The sequence below is a fragment of the Eurosta solidaginis genome, chromosome X, assembly GCF_040869045.1.
Source record: "Eurosta solidaginis isolate ZX-2024a chromosome X, ASM4086904v1, whole genome shotgun sequence".
NCBI classification, from domain to species: Eukaryota; Metazoa; Arthropoda; class Insecta; order Diptera; family Tephritidae; genus Eurosta; species Eurosta solidaginis.
The window spans coordinates 135,184,379-135,204,259 of NC_090324.1; the positions used below are offsets into that span (position 1 = coordinate 135,184,379).

Sequence of the window (19,881 nt, forward strand, 5' to 3'; positions counted from 1 at the left end):
AGATCAAAATAAAACTGAAAGAAATTAACTAAATGGAAAGACAAAAAAAAACTAAAAAGATTACCGGGCTATTAACGTTGGGCGCCATGGTTACGTGGCTGACTGTTTGGGTGGTGAGGAGCGGCGGCAAGCAGGTATGCTTGCGGGCCCAGGCTAGCTCGTCGTCTTGGGCGGGGTATTGTACCACCGACCTCACCCACAGCCACATGAACAAAAAGAGGGTTCATACCTGCATGTGTATAGAAAGGAGAGAAAAAGCTGAAAAAGATAGAAATAAACGTGAGGGGCAGAGTTAATAGGGGAAAAAGATGGAGGCCTGTCCTGTCAGGTGGAGTCTACCCTCCCTCTGCAGTGCAACTTGCACTGCACCGTGGGCACTGTGCTGACTCCTATTTACCTTACAGTGCCCCCAAACCTGACATGAGTCTGTCCCCTGTCACTCAGTCATTTTCCCTAAACACTCACCTTCACCTTACCTTACCGCGCGCAAGCGCAGCACCAACACCAAAATTCGCCTTAGCCCTGCATTATTGAAAAATATTAAATTTTCATCCAAACATAATTCTTATGATTTATGTACAAAATTTTTTTTTTTTGGTTTCCAAATTACCAACTAATAACAAGTGCAATAATTTCAACAAACTTTGCACTCAAAGTTTACTACAAAATAATTTGCCAAGGATTCCAAAAGGCTTAACTAGTATCAATTTCTAAAACTTCTATTTACTCAAAGTAAAAAAAATGCTCAAATATAATACTGAACCTTATTACTAGCTAACATTACAAATTCATGTGAAGGCAGGAAGAAGTAGATAAAATTTCAAATTCCATACAATACAAAATACTAAAGACTAATAGACAAAGTGTCTGAACTCAAATAAAAAAATTTAAATTATTAGGGCCACCCTAATGCCATATTATTACTAGGAGCTAATTCTAAATCCTAAAATTGCAAATTCAAATAAAATGAAACAAAGTAAGAGGGCGAACAAAAAATCCAAGTACCCTAATCTCGGACCTACCGCAACCGCTCAAATAAACATAAGATCAATTATGTACACAGCAAAAGTAGGTCATCAAGGAAAAGAATTTATGTGTATATGAAAACAAATGGTATGTATGTAAGTGCAAATGTACGTTTGTGACGTTTTCCATGCATGCACATATGTTCGTTGCACTCTGTTTTTATTTTTCTGCTTTGCTAATTCCTGTTCTATTTTTGCAAGAGCAGGAATCTGTGCTAACACATGTACATACAACTAAACAGGCGTATTTTGATAAATTTTTTTTTATGTTTCACTCAAAACACTCACCAAGTTACTCTCCTTGTCCAACGGCGCCGCTGCAGTTGAGTAGCTTTGCTGAAAACGCTGAAAAGAAATACTCCTATCATGCATACAATTCTACAGGCCACGCCCACGTTGGCCACCCGCACTCACTCATCCAAGATCACTCGCTAGCAATCTTTTAGTAATGAGTGCTTTGGTAGTATTAATTCTACTAACGTGATGGTGAAACACAAAAATTAAAAATGTGTGTTCCAAAAAAAATATTCTTGGTGCTGAAAGCACACTGTGCATATGCACCCTCGGGGTGTGAGGCTGATGGCTAAGAGGTAGGTTGGCAGGAATCGATTTTGCCAATAATCGCGTAAAAAAAAAATGGAATTTAAATACGAAGAAAAAAAAAACAGCTACAACAAAATTTTAAAATTTGCTAACTTCGAGTTAGGCCCTGTTTAACAGAAGTGAAAACCATATGTGAGAAAAATGATAAAGTGTGTATACCGCGAAATGGCAAAAAAAAAAAAAAAAAAAAAAATTGAAAGGGAAACGTGGGAGCAAAGAATTACCAACAATGGATCAAACTGAAATAAATGTCATACTGAAAGTAGAAATGGAAGAAAAAAAAAGGAAGATGAACAGATGATGGAAGCAAAAGTGCAACCATCAAATTAGCTATGAATGTGAAGCCGTAAAAAAAAATGTTTATTGTCAGACCAAAAAAAGAAATATATTGGCCCCGGAAATGGCGTGTCCTGTTCGCTACCAAATTTATGCCCCCTTATGACAGTATTTAAATAAGAAATATAATAATAATACGTAGAAATATGCAAAAAAAAAATGATGCTAAACTTAAGTGTTGCCGGAAAGCTCCTCCCTCTGCTGGTGTTGATAGTTGCTTTCGTTATCAGAATCAGCTGGGCCAGCTCAATAAATGTATGAGTATTGCCGTAAACTTGGTTGTGGTTATTGTCACCGTTTTTATACTTGTAGTTGCTCGTGGCTGTTGTTGTGGTTGCGTCTCAATGCCGCCGGTGAAAAGTGCTGACGATGTTGCCAATTCTATTGTGCTTTTGCCGTTGTTGTTGTGGTATGCGCATGCAACGAATTAAATAGAACGTAGTGTTTGTGGATGCGTGGCAATTGTTTTTGGCCGGAATGTCACCAGTGTGATGTTGTTGTTGTTGGCGGTGCGTCGCCAATGTAATGGGGATGATATAGTTGGTGTTGAGCGGTATGTCGCCAAAGTGATGTAGTTGTTGTTGGGCGTTACGCCGCCAATATGAAAAAATGCTGTTGTGGTTGTTGCGGCCGTATATCGCCAATATAGAAAAATAATACCGGTTGTGGTTGGTGTTGCGCCGCAAATATAACAAGAAAATGCTGTAGTGGATGTTGTTTGCCGGTACGAATGTAGTTGCTGTTGTTGCTGCGTTCTAACCCCGCCAATAAGACATGTTTCTGAAATTGCTTTGCCGTCGGCTAAATAATAAAGTGTGGTGCTTGTCGATGGTAGTAATTGTTGTTGTGCGGCATTTCGCCAAGTACAATGTATTTGTTTTTGGGCGGTACGCCGCCAATGTACGTGCCCAGTGGGTCTTTCCCAACGAGAAATCAATTGTGCGCTGAAATTAAATACAGAGGAAAACCTATTTAGAAATTCAACAGTAAAAGCGTATCTATGTACATGTACATAATTGCCTACGGATATCTTGTCTGCATAGTCATATATTCATCTACATACATATATTTGTATGCAGAGATGTATATGTCGATGCAAGTTTTCTTTTGGCTTGCTTGGGAACTAGGCTATATAGAAGCCAACTTCCCAGTGGGCATGCCAGGTTGGGAGAGAGAGTTAAAACACGGAAAGGTTACACTTACCTGGTTTTATAAATTTTGTTGGCGAATGGAAACTGCCGGACTAGGGTGTAAGTAGGCCTCGCAACTCCGCGCACTAAAAACTTTTCCAGGACTTTTCTGACGTCTTTAAATAACGCGCACTAAAACTTTTAAACCTTTTGAAAAGGTCTTGCTAACTTGGCACTTCACACTTTTTTAGTTTATTTATTTTTTTTTTCCACTTCACTTCACTTGCACTGGGCACTGTTACAAGAAAACGTTTGCCCGTTGCCTAGCTTGATGCCCTTTTATAGCCACCGCCGTGGTAAAGAACGTTATCCAGAAACGGAAAGTTTTTACTATTACATGCAAACTTTCTTTTCGGCTTTCCCCTATTTTCCATCTATACAATCAGGCACTCCTACATTCACACGCTTACCGCTCCACAAAACGAACACCTACACAGATACATTTGGTTCGTGCCTTGACCGCTCGCACTGATGCATTCACACGTTCATACCCTTGTACCAATACACATTAACATACATAATACAGAACAAAACAAACACATAGGTGCATGGCATTCATCAATGTTGCTAAGTTGTTAGCAGTATGGTGACATTTTATTTGTTATAACAGCATGATGGCAAGCGCAACATATTATTTCCGCTGCAACATTGTGTTCACTATCGGTACAATGTTGTCAATGTTAATGTTAATATGATGTTAATGGCAACATTGGGGCTAGGGCACGGACCTGGACACAAAACACATAAACACATAGACGCATATACACTCTGCCACTCAGTTAGGCCAGTATGGAGACAGGCTGTCGTTACAGACGCTATTTGTTTGTCCGGCTTTGGGCTAAAATGGTGCAGGGTGAGTCAAGTGCTCATTAATTGCGGCCATGGGTGTTGGCATCACTGTTTGTTTTTTAGTTATTAAAGGCATTTCCTAAATGAGAAATATCATAATGAAAAATTCCACGAGGTTGTACGGTAGCAGAGCGGTAAGTGTCGTAAATGTATTAAATTATTATTACTATTAATGAATTTTTTCCTCTTTTCAATTTCAGGTTTTCTGCCGCATACAAATTATCGGAAGCAATAATAGGATAGCCAACCGTATGGTCACAGAAAATTGCCCATTACTGCCATCGACGATTGAACATGTATGCAGCCTAATTTTGGGAATATCTTCCAGCTCCCAAAATGACGCTATTTGGTTGTCCGGCTTTGGGCTAAAATGGTGCAGGGTAGTCAAGGGCTCAATAATTGCGGCCATGGGTGTTGGCATCACTGTTTGTTTATTAGTTATTAAAGGCATTTCCTGAATGAGAAATGTCATAATGAAAAATTCCACGAGGTTGTACGGTAGCAGAGCGGTAAGTGTCGTAAATGTATTAAATTATTATTACTATTAATGAATTTTTTCCTCTTTTCAATTTCAGGTTTTCTGCCGCATACAAATTATCGGAAGCAATAATAGGATAGCCAACTGTATGGTCACAGAAAATTGCCCATTAATGCCATCGACGACTGAACATGTATGCAGCCTAATTTTAGAATACTTGGCACATGAATCATCATCTTTAGCTTTCAGCGATTTAATTGTTCCAACAGTATTGGCACTGAAGAGATATCTTAAGGAGTGTCGAAATGGTAATTATTCACGAAAATTAAAGCAATTATTAGATAAAATTCAGGCAAATTCTCGCTTTATCGAGCAAGAACGCCGAAAGATCGCATTCAGTCGCAATAATACGTCTCAAGTGCAGGGTTGGGAAACAAAAATGCATAATAAAGGGACACCTCTAGCTGGTATATTATAATAGTTGGGTAAAGATACGCTAAACAAAGAAACGCAGACAAGCGGCTCTGGTGTCTATGGAGTATGTGGCCGTGATGAATTAGGTGTGCTAGTGCTACGTGGTGTAGATGGTTTCGCCGCGTATTTACGCGGTTTCCACAGACGTTTTGTTGCTATTTTGAAATGCCAGTCTCCTGACAATGGCAATGTGTTTCTCATTCTCCACCTCATGGTGTAATGTTGCCCAAAGGAGTGTAGCTTGCCGGATGCATAATGTATCCGTTTGATGAAAGAAAGTGGTGCGCAACATCAAATGATGATGAGATGCGTAATAGGTTAATAGGGCAACTACATATCCCGATGATCATAAACGTTCCGATGGTGGCGCGTCTGGTGGTGAGGCTGCGCCTGATGTACCGCATTCGGTTTGGGTACTGACATTGGTGGTAGCATACGTATACCTGCTTTGAATGGTGATCTATTTGGCCATGTCTTTGCTGTCGGAGCCAGTGCGTCAAACAACTGCTACAAAGTATTCAATTTGTCGCAATTTGCTGATACTACAACAAATATTAATTGATACTTTAGCTGGCAGTGGGTAGTTTGGCAACCATACGTTCCCATTTTGTGCCGGACACAAGAATTTTCCTACAATCATAATTTGAAATGGGCTGGAAAGCTGGCACGCTTGTTACACCCAAACCAACCAAGCGCAAATTCCAAAATTCGATCCAAAATTATATGTAGTTAAGGCAGAATAGTGAATGAAAGTTTAATTATCCATTCGAAAATGCTGTGTCCGTGTCCATGTCCATGTGAACGCCCTGGTGCTATTGGTTATGAGGCACATTCATCCAAATATAATAATCAGTGTATGCGAATGTGAGAAACGTCAAGATTCCTGATGAATTATTTCGGGTAAATTCTGTGAATGTGATAGTTTCTCATGTGAACGTCATAGGAACTTCTTGTGTTCTGGTTCAGAACATGGCACTTGAGAATGTAATCATTGTGTCTGCAAACCAGGTTGTCAAACACGCTGAAAAAAGGGGGGGTTGATCGATATTCGCAGAAAAGTGAAAATTTTATCAGATTATTTTAATTGGGTGTTGATAAGAAATAAAAGTATTTGAATTGAATAAAATAGATTAAATTTGTTTTTAAAAATGATTGGTGGCTTATTTGTGTACAATCACAAAGGAGAAGTGTTAATTAGTCACGTATATCGCGACGATATTGGCCGTAATGCTGTGGATGTCTTCCGTGTCAAGGCAGCAAGTACGGTCCCCAGTCACAACTATTGCAAACCTAGCTTTTTCTACATAAAGCGCGCAAATATTTGGTTGGCTGCAGTCACAAAACAAAATGTCAATGCTGCGATGGGGTTTGAATTCCTATTGAAAATCATTGAAGTAATGCAATCATACTTTGGTAAAATATCCGAGGAGGATATCAAGAATAATTTTGTTCTTATATATGAGCTGCTCGATGAGATGCTCGATTTCGGTTACCCGCAGAACCCCGATTCAGGCACATTGAAACCATTTATCACACAACAAGGTATATAATCAGTTACAAAAGAAGAGCAAATACAAATAACTTCACAAGTTATTGGACAAATTGGTTGGCGTCGTGAAGGCATCAAATACCGCCGTAATGGCTTGTCACCAGTATGGAGGCGCATATGTCGTCTTTGGTTATATATATTTGCAAAGCACATTTCACAAAAGTCGCATTTAAACGGCTTTACTTCACTGTGAATTATTTTATGTTTATTCAAATCAAATTTTCGTTGAAATCTTTTACCACAACTTTCGCACTCGTATTGTTTAATTCCTTCGTGAGTTGTTTTGGGTCTCGCTGCTTTAATCGCCAATTGATTCTTTATTTTAGCCTCTTCTTGACGCGTTTCCAGGTCTTCGTCTTTATGCATAGTTTGGTGTAAACGTAGTTCCGAAATTGTAGGAAAAGCTAACGGACATAACTCACATCTCTGAACATTATCTCCCAGCTGAGTATGTAAATGATAGTCGTAGACAGAGTAGGCCAGTCGAGTTTTTAAAGTATACGCACGTTCGCAGTATTTGCATTTAAATGGTTTTTCATCCGAGTGACAAAGCATATGACTACGTAGATATGAGGCTCGAAGAAAGCACTTTTCACAGAAGTCACATTTATGCTTCTTTTCATGATTATGAACTAGTTTATGTGCTTTCAAATTATTTTTGTAAAAAGTCTTTCCACAAATATCACATGGTTGTCGTTTGAACCTTTCATGACTTTTTCTGTGTATCAACAAAGTTTCTTTACAAGAACAATTTCGCGAGCAGGCGGAACATTTGTAAGGCTTATCTCCATCGTGACTACGACGACGCACCTCCAGTTGCTCATGGGTATTTGTAGCTCCTCGGGTTCTACAGATAATTCATTATCTTTTTTCATACAGATTGTTGAATGCATTGCGTCATGGTCGCTATATTCAATGGCTGATCACCTTCAATTGGCTCGTTTTTAATAAATTCGCTTGCCTCGCCTTCGGAATTTTTATGTTCCAGTAATTTGTCTATGCTTCGTAAATGTAAAGCAGAATTTACTTGTACTTTTTCTAGTTCAACTCCAGGCTCTGTAGCTGCACGATGTGTTTGTTGAATTGTATGATGTAAATTATGCATGGAGCTATCTGTGTTAAAATTGTTCTCTGGATTTGCACCTTCTTTGTTTGTTTCTGTTTCGACCTTAATTGCTGGCTCCACCATCGTCAAAATATTTAAACTAGTCCGTTTTTCAGTAAGCAATTCACGGATCTGTTTTTCGGATTGTACACCCATTTGCTGGAAGTGATATGCGCTTAATAGTTGCTGCAGCATTCAAAACAAATTTTCTTCGGCAGCTCGCCACTTAGCTGCATGCAAATTTGTGGTATTGTATTGGATATCAATTCAACTATTCGCATAGATCCACATTCCTCAATCTCATCAAATATATATTGCCAATGTTTTTGCGGTTTAACATCATTGTCATACGAGGATCCGTTTACTTCATTCATACAAGTCCGGCACACGCAATCGAAATATTGGTCACTTGTATCCATTCTAGCTGCTGAGTTTGTTATGTCCCTAGTCATATACTCTTCTAAAAAATTATGGAATTCATTTACATATGTAAGAAAAGTCTCATCCCGCTTAAGAGCAATGTTACTTTGTCCAGCGTAGAGTATCGATTTCACATATATTTAAAATGGTTTTAAAATTTGGCAATACATTGACACTTTCTTTGGCGAACATTTTTGTATGTTCCATAATTCGGTAAATTTTGTTGTGGGACTGCTTAAATCTTGTTAAAAGGCAGATGAGGATTCCATTCGGTAAAAGGCATGCTGGTTTTGGAGATGTGTTGTAAACAACATGCGTTACAATCTACATGTGTTCTGAAACAAAGTGGTGTGAAATTACTCGATTGAAATTTCACTAGATTGCCTATGTTCACGGTGTGGAAACATTGGTATGGGATTTCGTGAAGTGGAATACTATCGGCAAGGGTTTTAATTGGATGCAGCAGATTCTTCTGCCTCATCGCGTTGGTAGGGCAAGATGATGAGTTTTACCAAGGGTAGGGTTATCTGGCCTTTCATCGTCATTATATCGACCACTCTGACGCGATCGTCAGGTCCTGGGTGTAATTTGGCCACCCGTACGAGTCTCCATTCATTTGGAGACAAATTATCCTCCTTTATTACGACCAAGTCCCCGATTTTTAGGTTCGTTTTGGGAAATCTCCATTTGTTTCTTTTCTGCAGTTCAGAGAGGTATTCCGATTTCCACCTCTTGCAGAAGGAGTGATGTAGGGATTTTAACTTTTGCCATTGATTTATGATTGAGGCAGAGTTTTCGCTGGCGTCAGGTTCTGGTGGAGATAAGAGATGTCCTCCTACCAGAAAGTGACCTGGGGTTAACCGCTCCAGGTCTGATGCATTGTTTGACGCAGGGCTCAATGGTCGGGAGTTGAGGCAGGCTTCGATCCTGCATAGCAAATTCGCAAATTCCTCAAAGGTGAATTTGCAACTTGAAGCGATTTTTGTGAAGTGGCTTTTAAAACTTTTCACTCCCGCCTCCCACAGTCCCCCCATGTGAGGAGCTGATGCGGGAATGAAGTTCCACGATAAGGATTGATGAGAATACTTGGATAGGGTGTTATCGCGGGCATTTTGTAGGAATTTCCTCATTTCCGCTTTAAGTGCTCTAGAAGCCCCGACACAATTCGTGCCATTGTCGGAAAACATCTTACTATGGCAGCCTCTTCGCGAAACGAACCTCGCAAATGCTGCTAAAAAAGACTGGGTGCTGAGGTCGGAGGTGGGTTCCAGGTGAATCGCTTTCGTTGCAAAGCAAACGAACAAGCACACATACCCCTTCGACACTCTACAACTTCGCCCTCGAAAGTTCTTTATATCGAAGGGTCCCGCAAAATCAACTCCTGTGTTTGTGAATGCCCGTGAGTACGTAGTTCTCTCCTTGGGTAAAATTCCCATTAGCTGGGTTTGAACACGTTTTCGGTAAATCGTGCATTCCTTGCAATTGTGGGTTGTCGATTTTATCATGTTCTTGACCCGTGGTATCCAATACTGCATACGGATGAGGCGTAGCATAAGTTGGTTTTCCCCATGGAGTGAGATCCTATGGGTAAACTTTACAATAAGACGCGACAACTGGCAATTATACGGCAAAATGACTGGATGTCGCTCGTTGTACGGGATATCTTCGGAAGTTTCGAGGCGGCCGCCTGCCCTCATAACCCCCCTTTCATCTAAGAATGGGTTCAGTGGTAGTACCTCGCTTTTTGCTCCTATAAGTTTTTTAGATTTTAAAGCTGAATACTAATGCCTCTTTTGGTAGATAACAATCAGACGTTGGGTCGTTGCTTTTATTTCGCTCGACGAAATTGAGCAAGAATTAGCCTGAACTGAGGCACTTGTTTTTGGGTTAGTTCTTTGAAAGAATCTCCAGACGTAGGATAGTACTTTCAAAGCTCTCGAGAGGTCTGAAAACCTTGTTAGGATATCAGAGTCTGTGTCTACTATTGACGAGTGTACCTGGACCCGCTTTTCTTCTGACGTGGTGGTATATTCTGTTTCTTGGGTAGGCCAATTTGAGCTATCTTCATGAAGCCAAGGAGGGCCCTCCCACCACAGGGCTTTGTTGATAAGATCTTCAGCGGGTATACCTCTACTTGCGAGATCTGCCGGGTTTGATGCCGAGTCGACATGAAGCCAGTTTTCTTTCCTTACTTTGTCAATTATTTTTGTCACCCTATGGGCAACGAAAGTGGCCCACGAGCATGGGGGTTTGCGAACCCATGCCAGGACGATTGTCGAATCCGTCCACAGATAGGTTGTAGAAATGTTAAAATTGAGGTTTTTTGCGACTGACTCTACTATTTCCGCTAGTAGAACCGCACCACATAATTCAAGGCGGGGTAGTGATATAGTCTTGACCGGGGCTACTCGGGTTTTTGCGAAGAGCAGATTTACGAACATATGATTCTCGAATTGTACCCTCAGGTATATTGCGGCTGCATATGCTTTCTCGGAAGCGTCGCAAAAGCCATGTAGTTCGCTGCTCGCTACCGGGGAAAACTGTACCAAACGGGGTATACGAATGCTTTCAATATGTCGGTAGCTTTCTAAAAAATCATGCCATCTATCTAATATCGCGGGGGATACGGCTTCGTCCCAGCCCGTGCCGTCCAGCCAAATTGATTTAGATTTAGATTTTAGATTAGATTTATTCATTTTCTTTCAAATCAGAATAATTTTTTACATGTTTACATATATAAAATTACCACTTAAATTAATACATTGAAATTGAAAGAAAAGTAAGGCATTCTGTAAAGTTATCTAAAGCTTTAGTTTTGAATGCCATCTCAAAAAAATTAATAAATATATACAAATGTGTGTGGGGTGAAAATAGTTAATAAGTTGAAGTTAAAGTTACAAAATTTAAAATAAAATGTATAACAATAGAAAATAAAAATGTTGAAATTAAATTACTAAGTGGTAGAATTCAGCAAAGTTTTGATGTCGTCGTGTGACTGCTCTAATAAAAATGATTTGATATGTTTTAAAAATTCGCGCATATTTCTAATGACACGTATAGACGCAGGTAGCGTATTGAAAGCTTTACAAGATACGATAGTAAAAAAGTTATTATAATGGGTAGTACGAGATGTGGGAACAACAACAAGTCCGAGTGAGTTTTGCCTCAAATTATAATTATCCGTGACTAGGCTGTGTAAATACCCACAACGAATAAAGAATATTTTTAAACTCTTGTAATAGTACATGTGTTTTACTGGAAGAATTTTCAGCTCTCTAAACAACTCCATGCTGTGGTGGAAACGGTTCGCATTACATATTTTCCTTATGACACATTTTTGAATAGTAAGAAGTTTCTGGATTTTACTGTAAGACGCACCACCCCAGCAGCATATGCCATATTGAAGCTTAGAGTGAACCAAAGCGTAATAAAGCGTCTTCAGCGTTGCGTTTGAACATATACTCCTTAGACTATAAAAATAGCGCACAGTAGATCGCATGTATGCCTTCAGGCGAGAAATATGTGTTGACCAACTTAAGGATTGGTCCACAGAAACACCCAGATATTGGTAGGTATCAACTCTTTCAATTGGGAAACACTTATCGCTACAATTTGTTTCATGATTAAACGATGTACCAGAGCACGACATATTGCTAAGGGAGAAACGTCTGCAGTCACTGGCGTGGAATATAATGGCAATATCAGGTGAGGTTCTTGGATGTAAATTGAAATACATCAGTTTAGTTTTATTGCTGACGATCAGTTTATGTTTAGCAAACCACACTCTCAACAAATGAGCATCGAAGTTGACGCCTGCTACCAAATCCAGATAATTCTATGAACTATAGGCTATAGCAAGGTCGTCTGCAAAAGCGGTAACCTAGCCATAGAACGGCAAAGAAAATAAAGAATTCGAATAAACAAGGAACAGTATTGGACCTAGAACAGACCCTTGGGGTACTCCTAAGGTAGTTGTCACAGAATTGCTTAAACAATTGCCAACCTTTACTTTCTGCACTCTTCTGATAAATATGATTTGAGCCAATTGTACATAAAGCCACGAAAGCCTATGCAATACAATTTTTCTAACAGTATTTGGTGATCAACCATATCAAATGCTTTCGTGATATCAATAAACAGGCCAGCACAGTTCTGCTTTTTGTCTAACTCGCCATAAATAACGGAACAAAAGCTCAGCAGGGCATTTTCTGTTGAGAGTCCAGATCTAAATCCGTATTGCATCGAGCTGAAAAAATGTTTGTTGTTAAGAAAAGAAAGAATTCTACTTTTAACAAGCTTTTCAAAAGTTTTGGAAATAGAAGAAAGTAAAGAGATTGGTCGGTAATTGTTTATATTTTTTTTGGTCCCCTTTTTATATAAAGGAATGACAACAGCACATTTTAAATCAGTAGGAAAAGTTCCAGAGTACACGCTTTTGTTAAACAAATAAATTAAAATGTCAACCAAATTTAAAGCGAATTTTTTCAAAACCTGATTTGAAACACCATCAGAGCCACAAGATATGGAGTTGTCCAACGATTTTACTACCTTCAGTAATTCAGTGCCAGTAAAAGGTTCAAAGAAAAAGCTACTACCTAAATTTGAAATATCTGAGTTATTCATTGAAAGTTCGTATGTATAAGTAGTTGTATAAGTTTGCCCGATTGCTGAAAAGTGACTATTAAAAAGGTTTGCTACAGTTGTGGGATCAGAAATATTTAGGCCACTATTACATAAAACAATTGATGAGTCAATTGATTTAGGACTCCGATTTAAAAGGCTGTTTATAACATTCCATTCCTTTTTTGGGTTTCCAAACGACGACCTGAATTCATTTCGATAGAAACTGTCGCGTTCCAATTGTACTTCTTTTCTTAACCTTCTACAAAGATCTCTATGTCGACTACGAAGGCTTGTATTCGAAGGATTTTTAGTGCTCTTTCTTCCAAGCTTGTTTTTAAGGCGAATCTTTTTCATCAACTGCTTACTTATCCAAGGCTTTAACCTTATATCAGATCTAGGTGAAGTGACGGAGAAGGTTGCAGCCTGAATGTGGCTTATAAAAGTATTTAAAAAAATTTGGTATGCACTGGATACGTCTTCCTCAGCAAAAACTTTGCCCCAGGAATCTTGGTTAATTTTGAACTCGTGTTACTTCTATTTATGCTTTTTTTCCATGCAATATTTATTACTATAGCAGTCATAGTATGATCTGTAATTTTAAAGTCAAGGTTTATGCCGGAAATATTTTTAAAAGTACTACAGCTGCTGCGACCAAAAACATGGTCGATGCAGCTTCCAGAAACACTACGAGTAGTTACATTTAAGAAAGATGTTAAACCATGATTATTAGGTAGTTATCAGTTGTATCACTCAGTCTGAGGATATCCAAACTAAAGTCACCTAAAATAATGAAATTTCCTGAATTCTCGCTACAAAGAAAAGTTGAAAACTCTTCCAAAAATGTCTGTGCAGAAACCGAATGTAATCTATAGACACACATGAAATTAAAAACTTTGTCAGATATGATTAAGGAGATCTTTAATATATCTGCGCTTGTAATGTTATACTCGACATATTCACACTCGTAAATATTTCGAACAAAAACTCCAACACCACCTGCAGAATATTGGTCATTAGTGTTAGCAAAAAAAGTATAGCCAGGTATCGTAAAGTCTCGTATTTCATGAGAGTATATCCATATTTCAGAAACAAAAATTAAATCGGGTTTGTTTTTAAACAACTTAAAATGACAGACCAAAAGATCAAAATTTTGCCGAAGACTGCGTATATTTTGGTGAATAACAACAAAAGAGTCACTAGTACTACCCAATAAATTTAAATCATTAATAGGCGTGTTTATGGCATCGCTGTCATTATATAGGAAATTTAAAAATACCATTAATTTTGATGATAAATAATTATATGAATCTAAGTTATTTTTGACAAATCGTCAAAAGTTCTTAAAGTAACAGCCTCGCCATTATCAGCCTTTTTTATCATGATTTTTCCATTTTTCAACCACAGATACTTATAACTTTTTGTTTTTTTGTTTTTTTTTTCCGCTGTAAACAAAGCTCTATTGAAATTAGTGAGACTGTCATTTATGTAAATATTGCGTTTGTTTACATCACCAAAAAGCTCAGTGGTTAATTTTCCCTTTACCTTTTTTTACTAGACATCACTTTTCTCTTCATCTCAATAGAAGCAAAGTGAACACGCAGCACATTACCAAAATGAGAAGATTCATTTCTCTTCTGTAGTTTTTTAATATAACATCTGCTTAAATCTTCTGTCGTCACGGTTATACCCAAAGCAGAGCTTAAAATATTTTTTGTGCATTCACTGACATTCTCACTTGCTAGCTGCGGCACACCAACAATGTCGACAGCGCTGCTCAGCAGTTGTTGCTCTCTCCAGTTCAATGCACTTTCAAGCTTGCATACTTTAGCACACAGTTTTGAGTTTTCCTCTTTGAGCTCCTTTACAATGTTGAGAAAATCAGTATTTTGTTTCTTTAAACTAATGATCTCGTCATACGACAACTGCAAAGTTATTTCTTTCGTACCTGTATCATTATTATTATGCATTTGCACTTACTGAGTGAGGTGGGAACCACTTGCTTTAGTGTTGTTATTGTTGTTATTCGTTTTGGGAATATTAGCGCTGTTATTTCGAAATGTCTTTTGCGTTTGTTGTTTTTGTACGTTTTGCATGTTCTGCTTTTGCTTAGAAGGCGCCGATGACATTAGTTTGTTTGATGTTTGTGAGGAGTCTTCGTTGCGGTCGGAGCAGATACATCCATGGCAGCAGCAGATATAGAAGCTGGCAATGGCTGTTGATGTATGGACTTTCTGCGCAAAATAGAGCATGATTCGCATCGATGCTTAATGTTGTTGCAATTCATATAGTCAAAATCATCAGCAGTAATTTTGGCACAAGAGGCATGATAAAAACTTCCACAATCCGCACACGCGACTTTGTTCACATCCACTCTATCGACTTTGTCTTTGCAAGTTGGACAAACCATATTTATGTATGTATAGAAAGGAACGTATTGGCTATAGTGTTGAAATAAAACGTATTAACAAAGCGCGCACCCCACGACACTGCGAAAACACGTCCGCACACAACGAAAGTCAATATCCAAATACCTTGCATTATCATTTTCGAGGTAATAATGAATGGTCCTAGCCAACCTAGCGGATCAAATAATTTTGCTATAGCAGACAATATTGTTCTCTTTGTGAACACGACTTGGTTGTCTATGGGTTTCGTAGAAAAGTAGAAATAGTCAGAGTGGGCATTCCACCTGATCCCTAAGGCTTTAACCATGCTAGCATCCCCAAAGTTTAAAAAGTTTTCATTTAATAAGTGCGATCTTAAAATACCTTCCAGTAGTTGATCGCAATTTGAAGTCCACTTCCTGAGGGAGAAGCCGGCTGATTGTAATGCCGCATGGATTTCGTCCCGTGCCTTGGTGGCGGTGGCAATGGTGTTTCCGCCCGCTAAAACGTCGTCGACATACATAAACTGTCGTAGGATGTCCGATGCGATGGGATAGGTTTCCTCTACGTCCTCTGCTAGTTGAAGAAGGGTCTTTATGGCCAGGTAGGGCGCGCAGTTTACTCCGAAGGTCACCGTCTTCAATTCGTATATGCCGATTGGTTCGCTGGTGGATGACCTGAAGACGATGCGTTGATACCTCGTGTCCCTGGGTTCTAGCAATATCTGCCGGTACATCTTTTCGATGTCAATGTTGAATACGTATCGGAACAATCTCCAACGGAGTATGAGAATTGTTAGATCACTCTGAAGAACTGGGCCTGAATGAAGGACATCATTTAAACTTATTCCATTAGCATGCCCCACTGCGTTAAAAACGACTCTCACTTTAGTGGTGGTGATTTCTTCCTTAATCACTTCGTGATGGGGTAAAAAATAGGTATCGCATGTATCTGCCGGAACATGCTCTTCTACTCGTGCCATATGAGCTAACGTTTCATATTCTGATACGACTCGGTTATATTCCGCCTGCAATTTGGGATTTTTCGCTAACCGGGTTTCATTTCTGAAAAATTGTGAGCACGCGCTCTTTAGCGACGGTCCTAATGAGATACTCTTTTTAAAATCCTGCTTAAAAAGCAACGACACGATATATTTGCCATCCTCATTTCTTTTGGTGGTTTTTTGATACAACTCCTCGCAGTAATTTTCGTCTTTGGTATAAATATGGTTTTTGGGAATATCTTCCAGCTCCCAAAATGACGCTATTTGTTTGTCCGGCGATACCTCATTAAAAAACGAAACACACCTGCCGGCTGGTCTGGCCGTTTCCGTTTGGCCAGTTAATATCAAACCAAATACTGTTTCCTGCGCAAGGAGGGTGCCTAAAACATTTATTCGTATACCGCCTAGCATTATCTGTGCGTAAATATCCCCACCCAGAATAAGATCTATTTGTTCATTTACAAAGAACCTCCGATCTGCTAGCACCAAGTCCGGGAAAACTTGGTGTGTCATGGGGTCAATTTGACAGGTTGGCAGATTGCCGGTAAGCTGGGCTAAAACCAATGCTGTAGTGTGTATGCGTACATTCGGGTTTATTGATGACCGCAACTGAATGAAGCATACCTCTTTCACTTGGGCTGACACCGTGTTGTTTATCCCTGACACTTGTGCATTTAGCTTCCGACAGGGCAAATTTATCCTTCTCTTAAGTCGCTCCGAAATGAACGAGCACTCTGATCCGGAGTCTATTAGGGCGCGGGCCGAAAAGTGTTCATTGTTATAAAATATATTGACTTGCGCAGCGCCTAATAGAACCCCTTTGCTTGTATTCGCGAAACAGGAATTGAAGTTGATTGGTTGATTATTTGCCGTGGCAAACTGACGTTGGGCCTGAGCCTGTGCCGAGGTAGATGGTCTTTGATCTAATTGTGTTTGTTGGGTTGTGGTTGGTCTTGCACTCGTGCCCGCATTTTGTTGAATATGCAGGAGTGTATGATGCCTTAGATGGCAAATGCTACAGTTAAAGGAGCACGTACATTTGGATACTGTGTGTTTCGCTGAGAGGCAATTCAGATACCCCCTACTATCTTTTATAAACGCTACTCTGTCTAAGACAGAGAGCCGTTGGAAGCTTTGACATTGTGACAGCTTGTGGTTATTTTTCTAACAGCATCTGCAAGTGTTTCTAGCTACATTTGCTTGGTAAGCGCCTACTTTCTTTTGAGACGAATCATTATTATGTTTGGGAGCTTTGGTATTTTTGCTACCTGTTAATCCCGAGACTGTTTCCAAGGTCTGGAGCCTATTTGATAAAAATTTATCCATATCTTCCCATTTTCATATTTGAGTTTTATTCTCTATGGTCTGTTCCCATAAAGCTAGCGTGCTTTCGGGTAGTTTGGTGGAGAATAGATATGTGAATATCGCATCCCAATTGCCTATCTGAATTTGATGAGCTTTTAGAGCTGAGATGCAGTTATTTATTTCCCGCTGAAGTGTTTTAATCGCGGTGCCACACTCGCTTTCTACGCTTTCGAGATTGAATAATATTTTTAATTGGGTATTGACGAGAATTCGTTTATTCTCATATCTTTCCCCTAAATTCTTCCACGCTGTGTCAAACCCATCGTTTGTAAGTGGGCATTTTTTAACTATATCCCTTGCCTCACCCTGCGTTTTTTGGTTGAGGTGAAATAACTTCTCAACTGGGGTGAGACGCTTATTCCGTATGTATATTGCCTTGAACATGTCACGGAACGTTGGCCAGGAGAGGTAGTCACCTTTGAATACATCCGTATCGCACGGAGGTAGTCGCATGCTGTGTTCTGGATCAGGTGTCCCTTCTCCCTCCTTATGGCGTTTAGTTAGCTTTGCTATTAATTCAGCCATGGTTGAACTGCCGCGTACATATGCGGCATACGTCGGCTGGTATTTCGGCTTGGCCTGCGCTAACACCTTTTTCTCTGCCGTTTCAGAGTACAAGAGATCCTCATAAGCTAGCTTTGTCTTTCTCCAATTATTCTTTAACTCTTCTTGGTGAATTGCTAGAGTATATTTTGTGTGTTCAGCTTGAGGTCTGTCGTTGAATTCAGCCTCAAACTGTGCCACCTCATCAGCTGCTTTAATGAATTTCTCCATATCGTTTGATCTTTAACAGAGAAGAACTATTATGCAGGGCCTAATTAGAAATTTAGAGTTTGATGCTCAGAAGCAAAGGGAAGGGTTTCAATAACCTAACACCACCAAAAAAAATTTTTTTAACGCAAAGGAAAACTTTTGGAATCACCTCTTTATGATCTTTTTAAATTTATTATAACCAAATATAAATATATATATATATATATATATATATATATATATATGTATGTGCAAGAAAGTGTTATTTTCAGCTCTTGGCCACTGAATACCAGATTTTATGAAAAATAATTATATACTTGTGTGTGATATAAGTATAATAAATATGTGATATAAAAAATACAGTGAACAAAAAATCGAATATAAATGTGAGGATTAAACGACTCGAACCCAATTTATATTGATTTTAAAGAAAAAGAAGATATTGTATTTAAAAGGAAAAACCAGTGAGTCTGTATGTGTGACCGGTGTCCAATATAATATGTGAGGTTATGTCTCCTCCGCTAAAATGAATATTGCTGGTGCTAAGTGTCCAAAGAAAAATTTGCTTGCCACAATTAACGCGTGTAGCTAGAGCCAATAAATGGTCTATTGCAATATGAGCGTTTGTGTTTGCGCGTTTAAATTTTTAACGAGCAGAAAGCACTGTGTTAGCGCGTTTTTCAATACTCTAAGAACGACCAAATTGGTGTCATAGAAGTTGGACAAGCACCTTTTGTCACGAATAAGCTCAAAATTTGTTTAATGATTTATAAACGCGATGGTTGCAAGAACCGAAAGTGCAGTGCAGTGGAACGTTTTAAGGAAATTACTAAGATTTTAGGCCACTGACTGCTAGCCTTAGGCTGTGTCCAATACCTCTTACCACGGGTGGGGGAGCGTATCGGATAGATAAAAGGCTTTGTTAATAGCACTGTTTATTCAGTAATTTTTAATCACCGCATGTGATTTATATGAAAAAAAATTTTACCACTTTTTTATTGTGTCACTTTTTTAGCAATTTTTTATCACCGCATGTGATTTATATAAAAAATTTAACCAATCTTTGCTTTGTTTCACTTTTAATTCCATCACATACCTTGTAACCAAACGCTTTTAATAGTGTATTGACGATGAACAAATTCCGTTGTTGGTGTCCGGAATGGCTTTGTAGTCAACGCTTATATTGTGCTGATTAGTAATGGATTTGAAAAATTGTATTTCTTTAGTTAGTGGACTGTATCTCTGATTCCTTTACTGGCGCTGATGGACCATGAAAACTTGAGCTGGCGGGTGCCAGGCTAACTTCTCTCGATGGCAGTTAGGAAGAAAATGCGGTGATTAATATTAAAATTTCAATATACTTTATTTCACAAATATGCAGTGGAAAATCACAGAAAGAGAGTTTAAGGGAGCAAGCATGCAATTGCTACAATGTTACCTTTAATTTATTCGGGGACTCTGCGTTCTGGCGGTAATGATCGCTGGAGCGACCTTTTTTATGGTTTTGGAAAAACTTGTGGTATAAACAAATAACTTACGAGCGTGCGTATACGGCTGCGGCTTTAATCCAAGTGAACGAGTTCCCTTTCCACGCATTCCGTTTACCCCCCAAAGCTAACAGGCCTTTGGCGGGGTAACTTAACGAAGCGTCAATTTTTCTTTTAGTGTTAGTGCTAACGGCTGTAACAAATAAGCGGTTTTGTATCAAATTGCAGTAGGGTGGG

General features: G+C 39.0%; 1 pseudogene; it reads left to right on the plus strand.

Annotated features, from left to right (window-relative positions):
• The first annotated feature begins 6,103 nt into the window (after nucleotides 1-6,103).
• On the plus strand, nucleotides 6,104-6,697 carry LOC137235170 (AP-2 complex subunit mu pseudogene; annotated as a pseudogene).
• The last annotated feature ends 13,184 nt before the right edge of the window (nucleotides 6,698-19,881 follow it).